Here is a 10429-nt window from a genome sequence, read left to right on the forward strand (position 1 = left end):
AAGAAAAGGGAAAAAAAAACAAACAAAAAAATGATAAACTCATGTCTGTGCTTCGTGTCTGGAGGTGAAAAAGTCTGAAGACATTGATTGTAAATGTATTTTGAATCTATTCCAAATCAAACCAATAGATGTGTTAGGCCTCATGTTCATTTTTACCATAGTACTTGAGTACATTAACGGTCAAGAGGAGGTTCATTCAAGCGGATGCAAATGCACTACAAGTCTGTAAAAGTCAGGCTGAGGAAGAAGTGCTAAGTTCGAAGCAGTTGTTAAAAATTCTGCAGCTTCTGTATGAAGAGGGATGGGGGTTGTTTTTGTAAAGGGTTTGATAACAAATGTAGAATTGAATTAGCTTCCTTTTATTATTTTTATTTTTTATTATTATTATTTATGTTGGGGGTCACAAGATGTTAGCTTTATACCATTGTATCTTTTCAGAGAACTGACTTTGTACTAACCCATCATTCAAGTACTTTGAAGTGTCTATGAATGCAGATTTATAGGAGGAAAGACTGAAAAAGTATGTACAAGTTTGTATTTTTTAAAATTTTTATACAAGTTTTTTTTTTAAAGGCATTGTTAATGTTTAAAAAGTCTATGTATGCAGTAGAGTGATTCACAGAACTTTCAGTAAAGGGAGAACTAAGAGTTGTTGAGGTTAACAGTGATGCCAAGGAAGCTTATAATCTTAAAAGGTTAGACCTCACCATAATAGTTAAACTTTGTTATTTAAAGAAATTGTGAAGTTCTTTCCTAAATCTGTTTGTTTGATGGTTGATGTTATGGAAGATCAGCAGACCATCATCACTATAAAGTCCTCCAAGAATATAGGTAAATGTTGAATGTGAACACATTAGGATGTATAATCCAAAGTTCAGTGGAATCTTTTGATCCCAAACTCACATCAAATGAGTATTTGAAAGTATTTTTATCGATAGGCCGTTTTATCATATATTTTACTCATACACTGTTATTATAAAATGGATTTCCTTGTATGTAGAATCAAAGTAATTACAGACAAATTGGTAGGGTCAATAGACAGAATGTGTTGATGTGTTTGTTCCACCTCTCTGTACTCTGAGTTCAAATCTCTCAAAGTTATCGATAGGCCGTTTTATCATATATTTTACTCATACACTGTTATTATAAAAAGGATTTCCTTATATGTGGTATCTAGTCTGCAGCAACACTGGTACTAAGCTGTATCAGTTCTAAGGTAATGATCTTTCCTTTAGATAACATCAGAAGCATACTCTTACTCTTTACTCTTTTATTTGTTTCAGTCATTTGACTGTGGCCATGCTGGAGCACCGCCTTTAATCGAGCAAATCGACCCCGGGACTTATTCTTTGTAAGCCCAGTACTTATTCTATCGGTCTCTTTTTGCCGAACCGCTAAGTGACGGGGACATAAACACACCAGCATCGGTTGTCAAGCGATGCTGGATGGGGCAAACACAGACACACAAACACATATACACACACACACACATATATATATATATATGCATATATACAACAGGCTTCTTTCAGTTTCCGTCTACCAAATCCACTCACAAGGCTTTGGTCAACCTGAAGCTATAGTAGAATACACTTGCCCAAGGTGCCACGCAGTAGGACTGAACCCGGAACCATGTGGTTGGTAAACAAGCTACTTACCACACAGCCACTCCTACGCCTAGAGAGAAAAAAACTTGCATGCTTGGGCATTTGTTAGTCTTTCATGAAAAGTTTTTGCCCAGAGGTGTATGCAAACAAATGTGAAAATATGGTTGACACTTCACTGGCAGGGAAGGGCTTTGGAATAACAATCACACTACAAATCACGAGGAGAATTCATATTAACAAAGATGAATATGTGTTAGGTGTAGGCATAGTCAGTTTCAGTCCCACTGTGTAGCACCCGAGGCAAGAGTCCTTCTACTATAGCCTTGGGCTGACCAAAGCCTTGTGAGTGGATTTCGTTGGTGGAAACTGAAAGAAGCCTGTTGCATGTGTATGTTTTCCCCCACCCCCACCACTTGACAACCAGTGTTAGTGTGTTTACATCCCTGTAACTTAGTGGTTCAGCAAAGGAGAGAGAGAGAGAGGGAGAGAGAGAGAGGGAGAGAGAGAGAGAGGGAGAGGGAGAGAGAGAGAGAGAGAGAGAGAGAGAATAAAGTACCAGACTTAAAAAAACAATTTTAAGTACTGGGGTAGGGTCATTTAACTAAAGATTCTTCAATGTGGTGCCCCAGCTTGGCCACAGTCTAATGATTGAAATAAGTAAAATTCTAAAAGATAGACATCCATCAGGAAGGATTCAGAATGGGAGACAATACTAATGCAATGCGTTGAATTCACAGTCTTTCTTTGCTGGCAAGGAAGAAAACCAAATAATCACACAACAAACAGGAAGTGTGTCTAGTTAGCCAAGCGACGGTACATTGGTCAATGTTTGAAAGAATGCTAGATTGAAACGTGATAAATGCAGGTCGCTCTATCAATCAATGGATCGGTGTTATGTACAACTTGACAAGGGTAACAGGGTACCCCAGTTAAGAACTGTGATGCCAATTAAAAAAAAAATGTCTAACCCTGAGGGAAATAACAGAATGGCCCCTAAAGTACATGTGATCTTTTAAGTGATATGTCAGTAGAAGTTAGTATTAATAGAGCAGCTAGACAAGTGAAGGAGTTGTTCACTTTGCTCTCTATCAAACTGTCACAGCACAATTTAGACAAGTACAATGTAAACAAATCAAATACAAAGTCTTAAATATGTGTGTATGTACATGTGTTAAATATGTGTGAGACAGGCATATGTGTGTGTGTGTGTGTAATATATATGTATATATATATTTAAAGACACCTGCCTTCACTCACATAAATCATCCATCACTACCATATCTCTCTTACACACACACACACACACACACACATATTCACACACACACACACACACACACAGATATTTATAAACATATTTCGCGTGTATGATTGCGTATGACAGCTTATTTATCCTGGTGAGTATGTGCGATAAAAGTTAAGAGTGAGAGAGAAAGAGAAACACAGTGTGTGTGTGTGTGTGTGGTATGTATACAAATAATGAATCATGGTTACATTGTTAGCAACAAGAACAGTAGTAGAGTGCGAGTAGCTACACACACACACACACACATATATACACACATATACAGACTTGTGAGACGAAGAGGGAAGAGAACAGGAATGAAGAGTACTGGCAAAAGTACATGTGTAAGAATGTATGTACATGTGTGTGTGTGTGTGTGTGTGTGTGTGTGATTATTCAGTTTATTTCAAGATTTCTTGCCAATAGAGAAAGAACCGGTTTCTAACCTAGATCCAAGGCTCCTTCATTGGAATTTCAACATAAACAACAGGGTATTCTCATTTGTTTGTATGTGTGTGTGTGTATGTGCAGATTTGTATGTTCTATGTATGTATTCTCATGCATATAGTTGCATATCTAGACATGCTCATATATATTTAAGTGATAAACTTCTGGAAAGTTTTACAAATTTTTATAGTTCCAGTGATGGATTGGATCTGTAGTCTTCGAATTAGCTTTCTCCTTTCTGGTTTTCAGAAGCCTAATTTCTCAAAATTGGTATTTAGGCAATGTGTTACATATCCCAGGGACCCCAATAATTACAGGTATAAACCTGTGTATATATGTATGGTAACCACTGTATGTGGTGTCAGTGGTTGTGTTATATATATATATATATTATATATATATATATATCACAAAACACTGACACACACACACATATATATATATATATATATATATTATAATATATATATATATATATATATGTATGTGGAGGCGCATGGCCTAGTGGTTAGGGCAGCGAACTCGTGGTCGTAGGATCACGGTTCGATTCCCAGACCAGGCATTGTGTGTGTTTATTGAGCGAAAACACCTTAAAGCTCCACGAGGCTCCGGCACGGGGTGGTGATCCCTGCTGTACTCTTTCACCACTCTTTTCTCCACTCTTTCTCTGTTGGCCTGCTCGCTTAGCCAGCGGGGGTGGCGTCATTCGAAGGAAAACAATGCGAACGCATTGTGACCAGCGATGTGTAGCAACATCTGATGGTCTGGTCGGTCATGTGATCATGTGATATATATATATATATATATATATATATATATATATACATTTGTGCGTGTGGTGTGTGTGTAGCAGGCACCCTACTGGCCCTGTGCTGTGCCAAAAACTGGCTTCAATAAACCAAGTCAGCCTTGTTAACTCACTCACAACTAATTAAGACATGATGTTCACCTTGTTTTCAAGAGAGTTTATTTAAAACTGGACAGAAAGTCATTAGACAAAAAAAATCATCGGACAAAATACGTTGGACCAAAAGACGTAGATGAAATAACGTTGGACAAAGTGACATCAGACAAAAAAAATCAGATCACGGTTAAAAATGAGATGTCTAAATTACACAGAAATGAAAATAACACCGCACCCTATATGTCTGCAGGTGGATCACATACATCTCTGCTTTCTGTCATTCTTACTACTCTGATGGATAGATGAAAGTACACGTGAGCACAGACACACTATTACATGGACACTCTCTCACATGTACACACGCACACACCCACACACTAGTACATGGACACTCTCACACGCTATTACATGATCAGTACTAATACTAGTATATTCACATACCTTTCTAAAGATGAAATAATTTGATGTGAATGCAATATAGAATTGAGCCAGAGGAGGAACTTCTGTGCCATTCCTCGACTTGTTTGAAACTGCAGCCAAATCTCCCTCAAATAGCAAACTACTGTTTTACAGAAAGACATACTGTACAAAGTTGCAACCTCACATACAAAAATAAAAAATAATAATAATCTGGAAGGCTATAGCTGGAATGGCTTAATAACACAAGCACCTTCTGCTATTTTGGACCACCATGGCACCTTGGGCAAGTGTCTTCTACTATGGCCTCGGGCCAACTAAAGCCTTGTGAGTGGATTTGGTAGACAGAAACTGAAAGAAGCCTGTTGTATATATGTATATATATATATGTATATATATATATATATATATATATATTAATATATATATATATGTATGTGTGTATGTATACGTTTGTGTGTCTGTGTTTGTCCCCCAAACATCGCTTGACAACCGATGCTGGTGTCTTTATGTCCCCGTAACTTAGCAGTTAGGCAAAAGAGACTGATAGAATAAGTACTAGGCTTACAAAGAATAAGTCCTTGGGTCGATTTGCTTGACTAAAGGCGGTGCTCCAGCATAGCCACAGTCAAATGACTGAAACGAGTAAAAGAGTATGCAACCATTCATATACTCTGACAATTTTGATACCAGTTATGCTGTCCTCAAAAATAAAAGCATCTTGCAAAATGTAAATAACCTTTGAAATAAGATATATTTTCTAAATGGTATGAAAAACAATCCTTAACCATCCTTGCACTCCTCATGCACCACAATAAACAAAAATTCAAAACCTAGGCGCCACTACATACATACGTGTGTGTTATTCATTGTATCTTTTACTTGTCTGAGTCCCTGGACTGTGGCCATGCTGGGGCACTGCCTTGAAGGGATTAGTTGAACAAATTGACCCCAGTATATATTTCTTTTTAATCTAGTACTTATTCTATTGGTTTTTTTTGCTGAACCACCATGTTAGAGACATAAACAAACCAACACCAGCTGCCAAACAGTGGGGAGGATAAACACAAATGTACACACACATGCATATCCATACATACACACATGTACATACACACACACACATATATATATACTTACACAGGATGGGCTTCCACACATTTTCCATCTACCAAATTTACTCACAAAGCAGCGGCTGGACCAGGCCTATAGTAGGAGACACTTGCCCAAGGACTGAACCTAAAACCATATGAACCTAAAACTATATGAAAAGACAACTTCATAACCATACACCCATGTGTGTGTATATGTGTGTATATGTTTGTATGTGTGCATATGTATGTATGTATGTATGTACATACAGTAGGACACTACACCTGTAATTATTTCAACAAACCCTGCTGTGTCTTTCTCACAAGGTTTACAGCAGGTGAAATACAATTCTATAAGTACACCTCCCTATACATACCCCCTACACTCACACCCTGACCTCCAATACATACTGATACACTCTAAACAACAGCAGCGATTTATGGCATATTTGGTGATAAAGACAAGCAGTTAAGTTTCAAAGGAATACTTTAGATGGCAGAGGTCACACGAAAGACAGACAGACATTGCTCCAGAGGTCAGCTCTGTGCTTCATGACTGAGCTTGGAGTGAATATGTCCCACAGCTATAATAGGTAGTCAAGCTTGTCAATGTACCTTTAGAATGCTAGTTTGGAGAGAGAGACAGGGAGAGCAAGCAGGATGGAGAGGGAAAGAGAGCAAGAGGTGGCAGAGAGAACATATTAGGGTAGGCTTACATATCCTATTACAAGCCATAGGTTACAAACTAGTCACTGCTGCCTTAATTGCTCTCCCACACCAGTCATCATCACCACAATCATCAGCATAATCATCTTCACAATGCTGTTATAAATGTTAACCAATCTCTTCAAACAGGGAAACTGATTTGTTCAAATTTAACATTAAATTCACTTATTAATATAATACCAATTAATATAAATTTAAGACATTTGCAATGTAGTGTGTGTATGAATATATATATATGTGTGTGTGTGTGTGTGTGTGTGTGTGTGTGTGTGTGTGTATGCTTGTTAGTGTGCATGTGTGTATATATGTGTGTATGTGTACAAGCACGTATGTAGCTGGTTCTCCACTGGTTATGACAATATGGGTTCCAGTTGTCCTCATCAAGAGAACGGCTTGCTCATGAAATTAATGTGCAAGTGGCTGAGTACACCACAGACACATATACCCATAACATAGTTGTCGGGGAGATTCAGTGTGATACAGAATGTGATAAGGCTGGCCCTCTGAATAACTTTTTGGCAACTCACTTTTGCCAGCTGAGTAGACTGGAGCAAGATGAAATAAAGTGTCTTGCTCAAGGACACAACATACAGCCCAATTCAGTCCAGGAATCAAACTCTCTACCTCATCACTGTGAGCCCAACGCTCAAACCACTGATCCATGCACCTTCATATTTTGTGTATATATGCATGTGAATGTACACATTTTATACACATGTGCACGCAAGCACATACACACAAACCTATCCATTTGTACAACTAGTAGAAAAAGATACTACATACATGTAACACTGTTAGTTAATTATCTGTTCAAAGCTACGGTTCATTCCATTGTTATTTCGAGTCCTCATTTTCCTGCATATTGCTTCAGCTAAGAAAGAGAAGCTCTTCTCAAAACAAATATCACACACACACACACACAGTATGTGAGACAAAGAGACAGAGAGCTCCAGCTGTAAATATATATATATATATATATATATATATATATATACACATAATCGCTGTGATAGATCGTTAGCCACTACACACATTTTTTTTCTCTCCTTGTTTTTTCTGTGTCCCTTTCTGTAGAAGAGCATAGGCTCGAAACGTAAAAGACTTTTTCTATTCCTGAGCATTATACTAATACATCTGTTTGTTTTGTACACCACCTGTCTTTGTCTTTTGTTTTTTTTTTCATAAACTTTCCCTATATATATGTATGTATGTATGTATGTATACAGAAACACACACACACATATATATTAAATCACTGAATCTGGAGTTTATTTAAAAAAAACACAAAACAAATCAAATCAAATAACAATCATCACAACTACACACCACAAGTAATCAAGAAATTCATTACATGATAATTTAATTAATTGTTTAACTACGTCATCAGAATAATTGATTTGCAAAATAATTAGGATAGAAATAGCAAAATTAAAAAAACCAGAGAAAACACACAGCCGAAACATGCATGCCTGCATGCACATGTACACACACACACACACACACACACACACACACACACACACACACACACACACACACACACACACACACACGCACAATCGGTAATGCCAGAAAGAAATGCTGTGCTTGTCTGTAGTAAATGGCACAAATAGCAAACTGGAGGAAAAAAAAAGATAATAATAATAATGATAATGATAATAAAAAAAGAACCATTATGATTAATGTTAAGTAAATGATTTAATTCTATGAGACATGAGCCGGTTGGATGGTTTTCGACTGCTTCCTTCTACACTAATGTTATAACATTCTTGTTGTTGTTGTTGTTGTTGTCGGTGGTGGTGGTGGTGGTTGTAGAGGTGATGGTGGTGATAGTGGTATTTAGCTGTTTAAAGTGACAGTGTTTCCATGTTGCTCTTAACCTTTTTTGAAAGGTAAAAAAAACACATATATTATCAGCAAATTTTGGCTAGATTCAATGAATTAATATCATCATTATCATCATCATTATATTATTATTATTTCGAAGGCGGCCAACTGGCAGAAACGTTAGCACGCCGGGCGAAATGCTTAGCAGTATTTCGTCTGCCGTTATGTTCTGAGTTCAGATTCCGCTGAGGTCGACTTTGCCTTTCATCCTTTCGGGGTCGATAAATTAAGTACCAGTTACGCACTGGGGTCGATATAATCGACTTAATCCCTTTGTCTGTCCTTGTTTGTCCCCTCTGTGTGTAGCCCCTTGTGGGTAGTAAAGAAATATATATTATTATTATTATTAAGGCAGTGAAGATGGTAAGTAGCAGAATTGTTAGCATGCCAGGCAAAAGGTTTAGCGGCATTTTGTCTGTCTTTACATTGTGAGTTCAAATCCTATTGATGTCAACTTTACCTTTCATTCTTTCAGGGTTGATAAAATGAGTACCAGTTGAGCACTGGGGTTGATGTAATCAACTTACTCCCTCCTCTGAACTTGCTGGCCTTGTACCAAAATTTGAAACCGCTAAACACAGAGAGGACAAACAAGGACAGACAAAGGGGACAAAGTCGATTGCATTGACCCCAGTGCATAACTGGTACTTATTTATTCGACCCCAAAAGGATGAAAGGCAAAGTCGACCTTGGCGGAATCTGAACTCAGAACGTAGCGGCAGACAAAATACCGCTAAGCATTTCGCCCGGCATAGTAATGATTCTGCCAGCTTGTCACCTTAAGGATGTCATGTTGTTTAACATTAGACCAGGTCCTCCTCAAAGAAGTCTATGCTCAAATACGTTCCAGCTATGACTGGGACATATTTGATCATAGGTATGCTTCTTATCTCATCTTTCACTCAAACAATGCCTATGACCACATTATCCAATGTTGTTGTTGTTGTTTGTTCCTTCTCGAGCCATGCCTGGCTCATAAGGGCCGGTTTCCCGGTTTCTTGACATACAGGTTTCCCACCTGGATGGGACGCCGGTCCGTCGCAGGTGAGCTGCAAGATGCAGGAGGAAAGCGTGAGAGAAAGTTGTGGCGAAAGAGTCAGCAGAAGTTCGCCATTACCTTCTGCCGGAGCCACGTGGAGCTTAGGTGTTTTGCTCATAAACACACACATCAGCCGGTCTGAGATTCGAACCCGCAATCCCTCGACCGCGAGTTCGCTGCTCTAACCACTAGTTCTTTCCAGTTTAAGAATGTAATTTGAAGGAGATTTAGCTACTATTTCCAGCAATTTCAGCAACCTGCTTGAGTGTTTGCGTGTACGCGTATGCATGGGCACAGAAGTGGTAGGCATGGTTGGGGTGGAGAGCTGGGATATCAGTGACAAGATTTAACTTGTTAATCTTCAAGTTCTGTAATTATAGATAATAAAACATATTGCTAGCACCTAGTCTAGGGAGACCTCACTACCTTACCCTACCTACCACCTATTCTTGGGAGAGATAAGAGACACAGGTCTTCAGGCCAGCCAGTCTCTTATCTAATAGACACACTGATTATTATTATTATTATTATTATTATTATTATTATTATATTATTAGTAGTGTTAGTTTTATCATCACTGTGATAAAAAAACAGGAGTGGAGGTTGCAGAAATGATAAGCTGTTGAACTTAAATAAATAAATACTCACTTGGTGTCTGCTACACTATTGAACTTCAAACTTTATTGTGGAGGACCGCTGCCCTCTCAACACCACCCAGTCCACCTTCTTCCCCACACCAATTACTCTCCACTGCCACCATACTCTTTCTTATATGCCACTTACTGAATTACACCTTCACATCAAATTTTCTTCTCTCCCCGACACACACACACTACCCATCCTACCCCACCCATTTCCTTTGTAAGTCAAAGAAACAATACTATAACGGAAGAAGGTCACCTCTCCTTGGCTTCCCCCTCAGTCAGGGCTGTCTCTGCATCTTGCATGCACAGGCCTGGAGCAATGGTTTATCTTTGCAGAAGACTGACAGTTACCCATGCATGTACATCTCCTCTCTCCACACTA

At 38.4% G+C, this 10429-nt stretch overlaps 1 protein-coding gene across 1 annotated transcript in view; it reads right to left on the reverse strand.

Moving 5' to 3' along the window:
- LOC115224709 (putative uncharacterized protein DDB_G0277255) overlaps nt 1-10429 on the reverse strand; it is a 430967-nt gene that overhangs the window by 43646 nt on the left and 376892 nt on the right. The window lies entirely within an intron of this gene.

This window comes from Octopus sinensis, linkage group LG26 (assembly GCF_006345805.1).
Source record: "Octopus sinensis linkage group LG26, ASM634580v1, whole genome shotgun sequence".
Lineage (NCBI taxonomy): Eukaryota > Metazoa > Mollusca > Cephalopoda > Octopoda > Octopodidae > Octopus > Octopus sinensis.